Source organism: Danio rerio, chromosome 16 (genome assembly GCF_052040795.2).
Source record: "Danio rerio strain M-AB ecotype USA chromosome 16, GRCz13ab, whole genome shotgun sequence".
Lineage (NCBI taxonomy): Eukaryota > Metazoa > Chordata > Actinopteri > Cypriniformes > Danionidae > Danio > Danio rerio.
The window spans coordinates 14,418,963-14,435,027 of NC_141036.1; the positions used below are offsets into that span (position 1 = coordinate 14,418,963).

General features: G+C 34.8%; 2 long non-coding RNA genes across 2 annotated transcripts; both read left to right on the forward strand.

The window, feature by feature from the left end:
- The first annotated feature begins 13,778 nt into the window (after positions 1-13,778).
- On the forward strand, positions 13,779-14,822 carry LOC147840201 (uncharacterized). Its single transcript, XR_015512348.1, has 4 exons — positions 13,779-13,857; positions 14,132-14,169; positions 14,471-14,498; positions 14,691-14,822. It is a non-coding gene; the product is annotated as an uncharacterized LOC147840201 (long non-coding RNA).
- Positions 14,823-15,057: 235 nt separating this feature from the next.
- On the forward strand, positions 15,058-16,065 carry LOC147840202 (uncharacterized). Its single transcript, XR_015512347.1, has 3 exons — positions 15,058-15,174; positions 15,280-15,383; positions 15,946-16,065. It is a non-coding gene; the product is annotated as an uncharacterized LOC147840202 (long non-coding RNA).

The following is a 16,065-nucleotide window of genomic DNA, read 5'->3' on the forward strand; positions in this document are numbered from 1 at the left end:
TAATCGTGGGAAATTATTATTTTGCACCTCAGTCCTGTTGGCTGCTGGCATTGTTCATTGGTCAGGCATCAGCCAATCAAACAGCTTTACACCTGCCCCGCCCCTCCCCCGCCCCGCGCTGCTCACGCCTCTGCATCTGCGAGTGCACAGATGAGTTCTGCTACAGAGATCGCGGGAGATGTGTAGCAAAAGTCAGAGCGCGGGAGATTTGTAGTTGTACTGACGAATCTGAGAGGTTGTGAGTGCCGACCTGTGGTTGTAGAGCAAAGATGCAATCAAATTTGCCTTGCACACGTGTGTCTGTCACTTTGTATTTGTGAATGACATTTTACAAATACACAACTATTAATCTGCAACTTCCAATTTAAAACACAAGTGTGTGGATTGTTGTGTGTGTGTGCAAATCGAGGATTTCAGCTGTTCACATCAGAGCTGTAAGTGTACATTTCAACCTACACATACAAATATTATTATCACAAGTGCTCACATTTACATTTGCAAGCTCTCGAGTTTCGCAACTGATCTACTTTCATAGAAACCGGAGCACCCGGAGGAAACCAACCAACACCAACACACGGAGAACATGCAAACTCCACACAGCAACACTCCTGGCCCAGTCGAGACTCGAACCAGTGACCTTCTTGCTGTGGGGCAACAGTGCTAAGCATTGAGCCATGTATATTTTTCTATTAACAATTAACTGTTAAATGAAAATTTTAAACTTTTGGTACATTTTTACAAAATGCCTAGTATTTTTTGTTAGCTTGCTTCAAATTAAAATGAAAATTGGAGGATATATGTAGAATTTTTATTATTTTACAAGACTCACGCGTTTGAGATTATTCTCATGCCACTTTTTCACATTTCTTGTTTAAATTACGCTTGCATTACCAAGGCAACAATGCATTTTTTTACATTAATTCCAGAAAACTCTGTTATCAGCCCCAGTGTGGAAAATTAAACCATATTCATGCGGACTGACCCAGATCTGCACAGAACATAAAGGTTCAGCAAAGGGAGACCATTCGGCTTCACCGCTGTCTTAACAGGGAATCAACAGTCAGATGAATTTTGTTCTAAATAAACAAAGAGTAAATAAATAGCAGGGGCGATTAGGTGCAAAATAAAACCAGTGGGAATCAGACTGAAAAAATAGTCCAGTGCAGATTTAGGCACATGATCTGGGTCTATCTGTTAATGATAGCCTGAAACAGGGGTTCTCAATGTCTACGTTAAAAGTTCCAAATCTTAATTTTTTTATTAAGGTCAAAGGTATGAAACAATTGATATTACATAACTTGTTTTTAATAAACATCCATAAGATGCAGCACCATGACGCAGTGGGTAGCACAATGGCCTCACAGCAAGAAGGTTACTGATTCGAGCTGGCTTAGGGCAAAATAAACACATACTTATCTGTTCATTCAACTTTGAACTGTCTATTCTCTTAATCAATTCTTTTCAGTGAGGCCGACATCTTCTTCCATTCAAATTATTGCTTTGCTGCAGTGTGTTAAAAAAGGCGTGCGCACGCGATTATCCAGCATGATCATGATTAGGCCCGGCCCTAACCAATTTGGAGCCCTAGGCAAGATTTCAGGTGAATTCCAATAAATTCCACTGCTAGTGTAGATATACTCATAAGACACTTATTAGCTTTGTCTTGGACATTCTTTCATTTTAATAAAGCAAGTGTACATTCCAAATACTTAAAAGTTTTTGCAACTCTGGAACACCTCGAAAAAATACGCAGCAATTATGCATTGTGAAACCTGCGTAAGTTTTGCAAGTGGACAAAACAAAAATTAAAACAATATGATGATGATCTTATTTTAACTAAACATGCTATGAAGCAGAAAAGAAGGATGAAGAGTCAGACAGGTAAGATTAGGCCTAAAACAGTTCACAATTCAGGTCTAAAAAGACAACAGATAATTCTCATTCATTCATTCATTTTCTTTTCGACTTAGTCCCTTTATTAATCAGGGGTCGCCACAGCGGAATGAACCGCCAACAACCATGTTTTACACAGCGGATGCCCTTCCCTTCATATGCTATGGCCAATTTAATTAATCAATTCACCTATAGTTTTTGGACTGTGGGGGAAACCGGAGCTCCCGGAGAAAACCCACGCCAACACGGTGAGAACATGCAAACTCAACACAGAAACATCAACTGACCCAGCCGTAGCTCGAACCAGCAACCTCCTTGCTGTAAGGCGACAGTGCTACCCACTGCGCTACCATGCAGCCCACAGATAATTCTATAAAACACATCTTTTTGTACCTTATGGAATTGTCAAATTAAATTAATATTCTTGCAAAAGACTTCTCAAATGATCTTAATACATCACTCCTGTTGTGTCTTTGTGTTCCAGTTACATTTAGGACAAATTTCTGTTATTTATTTAGAATATTAATTGTATAATAATAATAATAATAATAATAATAATAATAATAATAATAATAATAATTTTCATATATTAAAAAATATATATATATATATATATATATATATATATATATATATATATATATATATATTTATGTATATATATGTATAAATAAATGGAGGGTGGGGGGCTTTTTTCAAAAGACAGTGATGATGACATCAGCATACAACTATGCATAATTCTGAATCATTTTAAAATGAAACATTTGAGATGATTAATTATGCAATACACATATTCTTGCACTCTGTCATTGACTACATATAAATAGAATCAGAAATGTGTCATTATCAGATTGTCTCTTGCATATTCAACATGTAGGGCAGATATATACTGCTGCTCACAATCAGTAATGTTTATTCTCACACAGAAGACTCACAATGTGTACGCAGGCACCCCTAATCTCTCCAATGTCTCTCATCAAAATATTACCTGAATATTATTTTTTACACAAAGTCAAACCTCATTCTATCTTTAAAAAGATTAAATTATTGCTTGAATTTGTGGACTTAGTCCAGTGATTATCCATTCTGAATGTTGTCTGGATTTGAATATAACTCTACATTAAATCCACTTGTGCTTATATTGACTTAATTTAGCTTGGAGTTGCATATTATATTATTACAACATTTTTGCTATTCCATCATTTAATTACTGTAATTTTACACACTCGTTATACTCTCCTAACCTTACCCTCAAAAGCAGAAGCTGATCTGGGATCTGGGATGAGTTTATTATACGGAAGGCGTCCGTCAGTCAGCATGTATAGGCTACACTGATTCAGAAATGTGATGATCGACGCACATCTTTAATGGAAAGAAAGTGAATGCAGACGTTTTTATATTCATTTTAACGTGCTTTCAAGCCAAAATAAAGCGAAAGCACAATTCTCTTGAACAGCTCTTGCAGTTCTATCACATTTTAGATCGGCTGTGTTGATGGTACTTTCACTTTTCATAGAAAGATTAAGCATAAGGTGGAAGAATTGGAAAATTAATCGGGATGATAGCGGGATGTCTTTACAAGAGTTACAGGAAAAAAATTGAATATTAAGGAGTGCGGATTTGAGAAGCCCTGGCTTAAATCAAGCGCTGAACGCATAATTCTCTGGCTCAGAGCCAAAGCGCAAAACTTTGAATTTGGCAGTTATTTGCAGATATATTGACACAAATATAAACAACAAAACAATATCGCCAGTATGTTTTAACATCATCCCTACGATATGAATGTACAATTCAAGTAAATAAGCTCTCACCTTTCTTTGTTTTCTTTTAACATGTCGGTAGAAGACAAATTATTGCTGATTTTGAAGACATTATTGTCCTTAACTTAGCCACGCATTGTGTGATATGGCTATTTCTGGTTACACGTTTAAGGTGATGACGTGCTGCTGCTGCCTGCTGGTACGGTGCGGTGGCATAAATAAAAGCTGGCATGCAGCCAGAGAGATCGCTAATTCTTGTTATAGTTTTATGCTGTTATTTATTAATTTTAAATATCTTATATTTGTTTTGGAAATGATGTGGACTCGACTGGACTCGTGATATTTTCCGAGTCCAAAATGTCCAAGTCCGAGTCAAGTCCGAGTAAAAGTTTCCCCAAGTCCGTGACAAGTCCGAGTCCAATCAAAACTGGACTCGAGTCCGAGTCCAAGGTCGAGTACCCCAACACTACTTCCTATATATTTCAACTGCAATCATTCTTTTAAATTCTGTTTTACTTAAAGCTAATATAATTTTTATTTGCAAATTATTTAAAGCTTTTTTTAGCTAGCAAATCAGCATCCTCATTCCCATCTACACCAACGTGTGTTGGCACCTACAGAAATGAGACCATTTTTCTTAACAGCTTAAATCTAAATAAACTTAGTAAAATTTCAAATACTAAATCTTAACTATGCAGTTAAGGTAATTAGGCAAGTTATTGAATAACAATGGTTTGTTCTGTAGAATATGAAGAAAAAAATTGTTTAAAGGGGCTAATAATTATGAACTTAAAATGGATTTTAAAAAAATTAAAAGCTGAAATAAAGCGAATAGGACTTTCACCGCAAGAAAAAAAAATATCAGACATACTGTGAAAATTTCCTTGCTTTGTTAAACATTAATTGGGAGATACTTAAAAAAGAAAAAAAATTAAAAGGGGGGCTAATAATTCTGACTTCTACTTCAACTATATATATATAGGTAAGTATGTGTGTCGATCACACCTTTAAGGCATTGATCCCTGAGGTTTGGTGAAAGATTAAGTCTCTGGACTTAAACATCATCTGTGGGGGTTCCCTGATGATGCAAGATAAAAAGTTACTGAAAGAAACAAAGATGTGAATATAAAGTGCAAATTAGCAAGTAAGTTGGTTTTACCTTGCCGAAATAGCAGCTAGTGCTTATAACTTGGAAAATGGTCTGATGCAATGGAGGAAGCCGCAGATGCTTTATAGTCAACGTTTTTTTTTTCTGAACACAAACAAACTTGCTGTATTTTCACATTCCAAATATCCATCGCCTGACTGCAAGAAACAGAACGCTGTCATTTAGACTGCAGCTATGATTGTAAGTCATGTGCAAATATACATTATCCAATACCTGGAAAGAACATTCTTCACAAGAGCAAGTACAGACAAGAACGCATATTGAGAACAGCCCATATTTGGAATGTGAAATGAAGGCACAAGCATTGAAAAACATGTAATTTTACAATTTATTTTTTTAGTTTCTGTACATGAACACTGTTAGACTCCCCAGAAAACCAATACAATTTTATATTTGCTCTAAAATACACTAAAGCCAATTTAGCTTATTCAATTCACCTGTACCACATGTCTTAGGACTGTGGGGAAAACCGGAGCACCCAGAAGAAACCCACGCAATCACGGGGAGAGCATGCAAACTCCACACAAAAATGCCAAACTGACCCAGCCGGGGCTCGAACCAGCAACCTTCTTGCTGTGTGGTGACTGTGTTACTCACTGCGCCATCGTGCCGCCTGTATATACAGCTGAAGTCAGAATTATTAGCCCCCCTGTTTAATTTTGTAAGATTTTTTCAACACGTTTCTAAACATAATAGTTTTAATAACTCATTTCAACACTGTAAAAAATTGCTGTAAAAAAAATGGTCAGATTCTACGATAAAATAATGTTTTTTCACTAAAACAGTAATATTCTGTTAAAAACAGTGCACTCTGCACTGGGTAACATTTTTGTTATCGAGAAAGTAACCAATTGCTGAAAACTGTGAGCTAACAGAGTTCAGATTCGACGTTTTGAAGTCTGTGTTTGAAATCACATTTTGTGCCCTTGTTCACAATTCCATCAACTAGTTTACCAATATAGTTCACCTGACAGAGTTAATGAACACTAATGAGTGAATTCAGACACTGATAAACACCTGCTGTCAATAATCACAATCACTGACGGAAAGAGACAAGAAACGCAAACAGTGACTTGAGTTACAGCATTAAATAAAATCAAGTAAAACAAAACACCTTCAGTCCCAGCAGAGGACCATACTATTCTCATTGAGATCCAACAAAAATGTAGGTGTTTTTTGTGTCAACGTAATGGAGTGAGGGGCTGGTTTAGTTGGGCTCTTAACTCATTTAATTAAACTTTCCAACTGTTTTAATACAGAGTTTACAAAATGTTTATTATTACAGCAATAGAGTGGGAAAGTCAATAGATAGATTAATCTAGTTGTCTGAAATTTATTCTAATAAATGTTTTGCTATAGGTCTGGATGAAGTCTCATGCAATAGTTTTTATGCTTAGTTACAGATATTAATTAAATAAGTAGCTTCAGAAAATATACCCATGTAATTACTTTACAGTTAAAAATAACATACAAAAACAGTTCATTTGAGATATAAAAAAATAAAAGACATACTCAGACCTCATGATTCAGACCTTGTACCTCAACAATGGTAACAATTCAAATGTTACATGCTGCAATGCATGCTGGTTGTGGCACACTACAAATATCCCAGCATGCATTGCGGCATGAATAAATGTAGTATAATGGTCTTACAGTTTTCATTATTTGTCTTTTATTCTGCTGTTGTTTATGTCCAGACTTTCAGTTGCCTGTTTGTGAGTTAAACTGTTAATTTTGTTAGTTGTCACCATTATTGATGTCTGTTTGAGTCGACTCCACATCATAGAGCAGTGTTTTTGACCAAGATATTCTTAAAAAATTTCAGAAATCATTGCCACTTATAATGTAAAACAATTGATTAAACATTGACTAGGGGCAGCAAATTATATTATATTAAACTAGAACAGATTCTGCCATTTAATAGCAACATAAACATCACCAGTTCTTATTTAGATTTTTGGCTGGCTTGCCACATCAATAGAGCTTTTTAAACAAAGTTCATAACAATTTCAACAGTCAATTGATATTAATAATAAAAATGTCAGGGCTAAGAACCTAACTGAAGCAAACTCTGTTCTCCATGACGGTGACGTAAAATGTTAACCTTTCTCTCTAGAAGAACTTTAGTAGATGTTATACAAAAATAAATGTTTCAGTAATAAGTGTAGCTGGCGATGATGTTTGTATAGTTGTTTAATCATCCACTGATCATTTAAATGATTTAATCATTTGTTGACCGTCAGGTTATTTCATTTCAAAGCTGTGACTAAAGTTGTAGTTTTGTATGTTCTGTTCGTTCCCTTTAGAATTTCTTCATTTGTTCACTGCTAATCCTCAATTATCATTTAATTAGTCATTTATTTAATTAATTTACTTCAGCTTTGCTACATGTTTCTTGAACACTCAGTAGTGCGGACACTTCAATTAAAACTGAAGTATTTGCCCTGTGGATTAAAGGGTTAAAGGTGTGAGAGTAAAAACACAGTGTAAAAATATATTTTAAGAGTAATATACTGTTAATTTAAACTACAGAGGTAGACTGTAAAAAAAAAACAAGTAAGGTGAAGCTGCAGGCCCGGAGACCCAACTGCACGCTCAGACCTGCGCAAACAGACCTGCACTTCCAGACCTATTGTTATCTCAGACAGTGCCACCTGCTGTTAGGTTGACCCAACTGCATGCTCAGAACAGCACTTTCTAGCAAGTAGCAACATTAGAAACGCCAGTATAAGGTTATTGATTATTAAAGCGATTCCTGAAAATGACCAGGTTTTAGGGCATAAATCAATGTGTCGTAAAATATTACACTAAAAAACTATTTTTTCAGTGTTTGATCAAAATTTGTGTCAAAAGATAGCATTAGTTTATGGTATTTACAGCTTGCTCTTATTACTGGTGTTATTGCACCATTGTGGGACACTTCTATAGCAATGTTTTCTGGCAAAATAAATAACCTTAAAGTAAAAATTTTAAAATAAAATGTATACTATATTATGCAACTATTGCTTGTAACATATTTTAGTGCTATGTGTGTCTACTGTACATCTGTATTATCTATCTGAAAGCGCTACCCAAGACAATAACAGTAACACAATAGCAGTTTATCAATTATTAATAAGTTCTGTAATGATTACAAATACGTTTTTTGAAAATCACAATATCAGTTATTCTGCATAGAATTTACAATATGAGCTCTCTTAGGTTATATCAAAAATAATTAGCTTGTGACTTGTGTATTTTTGCTCGAGAAATGAAAAATATCCCCAACAAGAATGTAAAGCATTTATTTTATTTGATGTTATTTTCTATAATTAAAATAATTATTACTCCAATTATAATTTTTCATAATTTTTCTCTGCATTGTTTACAGCCTGATGACTTGTAGGACCTAATGAAAAGTATACAAAAAAAAAGTTTGTTGTGAGAAAATTACTCCTAGTACTATAATTTATTGTATGTGAAGAAACTTATTGTATATGAAGATAATATTCATTTCCTCAACTCATTACGAAACAGTGATAAATCCTTATTGTTTTAAAAAAAAAACAACAACAAATGTCTGAAAATATTGAAGTAACTGAACAATATCTATTTACAAATACAGTTAATAAAAATACAACAGAATTAATGCATCAAATCAAAATCTAGTATGTTTAATATTTTGTATAATAATGTGTTCAATCATAGCGTTATATTTTATAGTAGAAAAATTGTTTAAGTTACAATTTATAAGCAGCTGAATTCAGGTTAGTTGATCTTTCAAACAGCAGGTGGCACTGTGAATGTCTGGAAGTGCAGGTCTAGCCGTCTGAGCGAGCAGGTCTGAGCGTGCGGTTGGGTCTCCGGGCCTGCAGCTTCATAATGTTGAAAAAAACAGTAGATTGCTGGCAACGTTAAATAAAGGAAAAAACAGTATTTAAACCTGAAACAAATTTCTTCTGTGTCACCGTTGTGGAGGAGAGTAGAGCCAGTGTATGAGGTAATCCAGTCAGAATCTCTCTGATAGTTCCAGATTTACATGTATGTGTGCAGCTGTGAAATATAAGACATTTGGGATAAATAAAACTTTTCTAATTAACTAAAATAAGTTATTATAAGTATGCTTCTCAGCATATATAGCACAATACTTCATAAACTCATTCAGCAGTTGGCCAATTTGAAGCAGTTGCTTTCAGTGAACAAAATGAGTTCACTTGAGTATTGTGTATATCAATGTAGTCCATGTATTTTTACAGCAACATACTGTAAAATAACAGTACATTGCTGGTAACTGCAGCTGCGTATTTTACCGTTTTTTAATGGGACAATTTTTAACTGTACTATACTACACCTGTCGTATCTGCATCTGAGCTAACTTATCTGAACTGTCTCTATCAAATGTCCAGTCTGCATCCTTCTTATGGTCACTAAAACTCATCTCACCCTCACTTTCATCTGCAGGAAGAGTCAGTTCTGTCCTTTTCTTTCTTCAGTGGTGCTCACTGAACGAATGAACGAATCACTCCCTGAGAGGACCTGTAGTTCCAGAGTCATATTGAGTGGAGGAACTATGACGTCAATCTGTAAGTAAAAACCCTGAAGCGAGTTAGCATTTTAGCAGTTCCGGTTCCCTCGTCCCAAAGTCACCGGGTTTTTTCAATAGGATTTCAGTTAAATCGCACAAATAAGGTTTGTGACTAACACAAACTCAAGATCCTTTTACATTTTATTCAATGACATAAAACACATCAGCTACATCACACTCTCGATTATTTAAATGTCGGAGGCATTTCACGTCATCGAGCTGAACTGGTCTGGAACGCAGCCCGCTTGTGTTGGGCATTTGGATTTGTCTGCTATTTAAGTATTTTCATGAATAGTATTTTATAGTTTGATGTGTTTTTCTAATTGGGAATTCATATTGTGTGTTTATAATGCCTTGACAAGTAAAGACTGTCGAGACAGATTAATTTGTTAAACATTTATTTTAATTAAACAATACTATTAAGACACTTCTTACCAGTGCAGCCTGCCTCTTGCCTGCTCTCAGTAATGCAAACTTGTGAATAAATGTGTAGGAAATACATACATATTAACTGTCATTTTATTGTGATCAAGTGATTTTTTTGTCATTTTTTTCTTCATCTGAACACATTTACCTGTCGTAACTACTGTGTTGCCCTTTAAGAAGCTTCACTTTAAAATATCTTCTTTAAATATCTTATATGCATATTTCCTTTGTTAAAATGTGAAATTTATAATTTATTTAATTAATCTACTTTGTGTGTAAAAAGGAATACTTTTATTTCGCATTATATCATACTTCCTGTTTAGTCACTTCCTGTTGAAAGAAGACGTCTTTGATGCTGGGGAGAAGAGGCTCTAGGCGGAAGAGGAATGGCGGCATCAAGTGGAGGAGGAGCAGTGCAGGCGGTTGGCAACGACTGGATTGAGAATGGTCAGGAGTGGGGAGACGGAAATGACGGATCAGGAAATGAAGTAGAGGAGATGGAGGGTAGCGAGAGTTGCGAACCGTGGACAAACTGTAGAGGTAAAAAGCGGAAAAAAAGAAAAAACAAACTAGATAGTGACGAAGAAATGAGATCCAAAGTAAAGGAAGGAAATGAAGAGTATAATGTGTTTGTTAGACTAGTACAGGAAGGGGCGACATTTGAGGATTGGAGTCCTATACAACTAACGAAAGCTCTGTATAAGGAGATTGGGGAGGTAAGATGTGCTAAAAAATTAAGGAATGGATGCTTATTGGTGTCATGTAAAGATGAGGCTCAACAAAAGAAAGCAATCAAAGTAAATAAAATAAATGGTAAAAAAGTGAAATGCTCTGAGGTCTATGACAGAAAACTTATAAGAGGAGTAATCACAGGCATACCGGTAAGTGAGTCATTAAACAACGTGATTGAAGGAATAACGAATGCTAAAATAAAAGAAGCTAAACGCTTAAAAACAAGATGGAACGGAGCCATATGTGACAGTCTTTTAATAATGCTGACATTTGATGAAACAAAACTACCTGACAAAGTCTTCATAGGATACATGAGCTATGAAGTGAAAATGTACATACCACCGCCTGTTAGGTGTTACAAATGCCAAAAATATGGTCATATTGCAGCGATCTGTAAAGGGAAAATGAGATGTAGCAAATGTAGTGGAGAACATGAGTATGGACAATGTGATAAGGAAGCAAAACTCAAATGTTGCAACTGTGGTGGAGAACATAGTTCAGCATACAGAGGGTGTGAGGTAAATAAAAGAATGCAAGAGATACAGAGAATAAAAGTCACTCAAGGTATATCTTATGCAGAAGCAACAAAGAAAGTTAGGCCTACAAGGGAACAGATGGGTCAGATGCCGACAATGAGAGAAGAAAGGAAAGACATGATTAAGTGTAAAAAATGTGATAAAATAAAGGAAGAAACACTGATTGTGGATAAAAATGAATTTGTTCTCTTTATGGCAGAGGTGATAAATTGCTCAGCACAGACAACAAGTCGGACGGAAAGGATTAAAATAATAGTTAAAGCCGCGGAAAAATACATGGGTATTAAAGGAATCCCTTGGGAATCAGTGAGAAACACGTTAAATGAAGAAGTTCAGCAACAACAGTCACAAGCATGGGGTGGAGTTGCATAATGGTAATATTTATACTGCAGTGGAATGCGAGGAGTTTAATATCTAATGGTCAGGAATTTAAGAAATATATAGATGATTTAAATGAAAAACCTGATATAGTGTGTGTACAAGAATCATGGTTAATATCAAGACTAGAATTTAATATTAAAGGCTATAATGCAGTAAGAATGGATAGGAAAATAGGTAAAGGTGGGGGAATTATTACATTTATAAAAAAAGGTATCCAATATAGAGAAGTAAAGAGAGGGAATGAACTAGAATATGTTATTGTGGAGGTATGGTCAAGTGAAGGTAATATTAAAATAATAAATTTTTATAACCCATGTAGATTGTTAGAGAGGGAACAGTTAGAAGAGATATGGGAGGGTATTAATGGAAAAACTATCTGGTGTGGAGATTTTAATGCACACAGTACATTATGGGGTAACAGAAATGATAATAATGGGAGAGTAATTGAAGAATTTATTGAAGAAGAAGAGCTAGTGTGCATTAATGACGGGACAGGAACTAGATTGAATACAGCAAGAGGCACAGAATCAGCAATAGATATTACAATAGTTACAAAAGATATTGCAGATAGGTGTGAATGGGAGGTATTAAGAGGTAACACAGTTGGAAGTGACCATTACCCAATCAAAACTCAAGTAGGAATAGAATGCGCAAAAGAAATTGAAGTGAGAGAGGAGAAATGGATTTTAGAAAGAGCAGATTGGGATAAATTTAGGGAAATCAGTGAAGATTTGTTGCAAAAGATTGAGGATAACTTAGATGTTGAAAATATGTGTAAAAGAATTAGTGGGGGAATAATTGAGGCAGTAAAAATGGCAATACCTAAATCAAAACCTAAAATAATTAATAAAATTGTTCCATGGTGGACAAAGGAGTGTAGAAAAGCTATAAAGGAGAGAAACAAAGCTTTTAAAAAAATGAAAACGACACACAACTTTCAAAATCTCATGAAATACAAACAAGCACAGGCAATAGTTACACTGTAAAAAATTTCCAGGTTTTCACAACAAGTTACTGTAATTTTTCACAGTAAATTACATTAGTATCTCTTCACAGTATTTAACTGAAAAATTCACAGTAATATGTTGTATTCATAATTTTATTGTGAAATTACGGCAGGTAGCATGATTACAGCAAATTACTGTGAAAAGGGCTATATCTTTTGCACGTTAGTTATAGAAATTCAAACCTTTTTTTAACTCAACGTAGAAATTAATACAAATGAACTTTTAACAGATAATAACAGAATGTTATAGCCCCCAAAACGATTTGGTTACCAACATCTTTTTGGTTGTACTGCACCTTTATTTTATACAGTTAACATAGAATAGGAAATAATATTTAATGAACAACTGTGTGCTTAGCCAAAACATAATAAACTGGAAAAAAAGTAATTAATTAATGAAACCAAAGACTGTTAAACAGCCAACAATTATTTCAATGTCAGGGTAAATGTCTGCTTTAGACGGTTTCATGAGTATTGGGCACCTGTCATCGCCTGGAGGTCACTAATCTCAGAATTAAATATATATATAAGTTATTATTTTTTTATCTATATAAATAAACCACAAATTAGAGTTTTAAACAACTACATTCTAGCATGAAAAACAGTTAAAACTTCATTTTCGGACGCATATAGAGCCATCGAAGACGGGGCAATTGTCCCAATGTCTAGCCTGAAGACAGGCGCCTCTCGGCGGATACATGAGTAATGAGCGCCGTTACCGCCTGGAGGTCATAGATCTCCGCTACCGGCAAAACACACTTAAAATTACACACAATCTTTACTAACAATCCACAGATTTGAGTTTTGAAGAACTACATTCTCGCATGAAAAAGTGTTAAAACTTTATTTCATTACATATTACAAGCAATATTTATAATATTATGTGCCTTCTCATCCACCATTACAGCTTGATGCAGCTTGGTGCGAAATGAATCCTGGGAGGAAAAAATAATAATTCTCAATACACTCCAAACGAACTTTATTCTTATTGTTGAAGTCAGAGATATGTAATATTTTGAATGGCGTAGAAAATAATTAACTTTATATTTCAATCAATATATTACTTTTGCACTGCTTCGGTTCAGGACTCGTGTTACATTGAATCAGATTCAGATATTTTATCAGACGTGTTCATGAGCTCATAGTCATCAACAAGCAATTCGTGTACAAGCAGTACACGAACCAAGCAATATGATGAAATATTAATGAATTATATGTTTGCGTCTTACAATATTATACAAAACGGAATCGTTTTCAGGCGAATTCGACTCTTTACTGTTCACTTAAAGGAGCCGATTCATTGAACAGAACAGACTCGACTCGAACGCAAACAAGCGCCATCACCACAGACAACGCCTGAGTCGTCTCTTCACCCAACGGATTCATCCTCGGTAAGTGTTAAAATATGACTTTTGTCCGTTAAATGATTGTTGTATGTGTATTTCTGTATAGTGCATATCATTTAACAGGAATTTACCGAGTACTTTAGTTGTACTCGCACGTACAGGGTTTAAGCGCGCCTTTTTTAAAAACAAGAAATTAACGACGCCAGATGGTGCCTGTAAGTGTTTTCTGAGGTATTAGCATAACGTTAACGTTAGTTCCTGAAAAAAGAAAGGGAATTTTCTTTAATTAACTTCTTGTTAACTGCATTTTCTGTTTCAGTACAAGACTGAAGTGAAGGTGAAATGACTAAAGTTAAGGTAAGCTCTGACCTTCACTTAAGTTAACGTTACGGTTACGTTAGTCACCATCATGTACGTTAATTTTGTTCACTGTAACGTTAACGTTAAGTTAGTTAAATAAACTAAACTCATTATGAAACAAGTCTTAACTGTTTTATTAAATGAGGCTTATAATACAATTCAGTTGTATTCTTTTAAACTAACACTAACACAGTACATATTGTATATTTCTCACTGGTGTTAATGCAGTGCTAACATTTACTAATAAGAACTAATTGCATATTGTCACTAACTGTAGATTTTATTTTTTGGTGTTCAGGTGTACCTGATAATAGCTGAAGTGTGAGGTGAGTAAATTCTGAGCACACAAATATAACCTAAATTCATTATCACAATCTATATATATATATATATATATATATATATATATATATATATATATATATATATACACACACACACACACACACACACACGAGTATGTGTGTGTTAGGTTGAGTCTTATTCTACTCTTATTATATTCATTTTTTTTTTTGCAGCCACAGCCATTGATGTTGAAACACTGATGCTACCAATCAACCATTGCTTGATTATTAAAGGTAATGTTGATGCCTCATTTTTATTAGATTTTTAAATGTCAGGTTTTTCACAGATTTGTTGTGAGCAGTTTCTTGTACAAACTCCTTTTCTTCTTCCAGAAGTTCCACCAGTACCTTCAGTAGTAGTAAATATTAGACAAAGATTTTTTTAAACTATAGTTTTTATTTTTATTAGCAATTTTACTGGGCATGTGTGTTTGTTTGCTTGGTTTTTAATAGGCAGAGCATGGAATGTCAACTTTGTTTCTACAAACAAATTTAATTATTCACAAACACCTCTAATTTAGTTCTTCTTTCCCCCTTTTAGTCTTATGCCTTGGAGGGTCGAGTGGTCATGGGACCTCACCTGGATTTCACAACTGACTTTGGATCTGGTCTGAAACTGAAGTATGCTGAAGATGCCTTTTGCACTCTGGAATTTAAGGTAATGTCTACAATAAATATTGTAACTGAGGGCTTGTTTTGGGGGGTTAAACAAGGAATGTATTGGAGCACAAGTCATGACTCCCCTTGTCCCCTTGTTATAAAGGGCCGTGTTGCAGACACAATTTGTTTGTCTGTGCTGGAGACCAGAGGGGAAGCTGTCTTTAAAAGGATGGGGCTCTTATACCATATGTGAAGTTACCTATTCAGGTGAGTGGATTACATGCAAGTCATTGCAAATGCATAAATAGTGGGAAATTTTTACTGGGCAGCACAAATTAAGTGAAACTCAAAAAACGTTGAAAAATATTTGGAATATTTGCAAAAAAACTTGATTGAAATGAATACAACACAAATGTAGTTTTTTTTGCAAAACTTTCCTAATATTTAAATCATGAAAAATTAGCTTGATGCAAGAAACATCCTGCTAGTATTCAAGAGCAAGTGCTGTGATGCATGTGTTAACTTTGCAATAAGTGTGAACCCAACATTAGATTATAGTCTGTAAACAGAAGGTGTAAATCAAATCAACTGTTTTAAAATGCTCTGCCTAGGTCATTAAACCACTATTTGTTGTTGGACTGTTCTTGATTGTGTGTTTGTGATGGAAATGCTTTTCAGATGTTTTTGTTTAAATAATTGCAGTTTGACTGAGCTACAGTGTTGTCAGCATGTTCAAACTGAGCTAACAGTAATTTTGCTCTGTAGTGCAGCAGTAGTGTCCCAGTTGTGTTGTATGAAGCTAACTGTTTGTCTGCCCTTTTGCTTATAGGTGCTTTTTGGGCACCAGTTTGGAGATGGAAGACAGACTAAGTCAAAGAAGCAGAGAAGACACATCAACCAGCAAGTGTGTAAAATTATCAGGAAAATGATTGACTTTGAATAGACGACT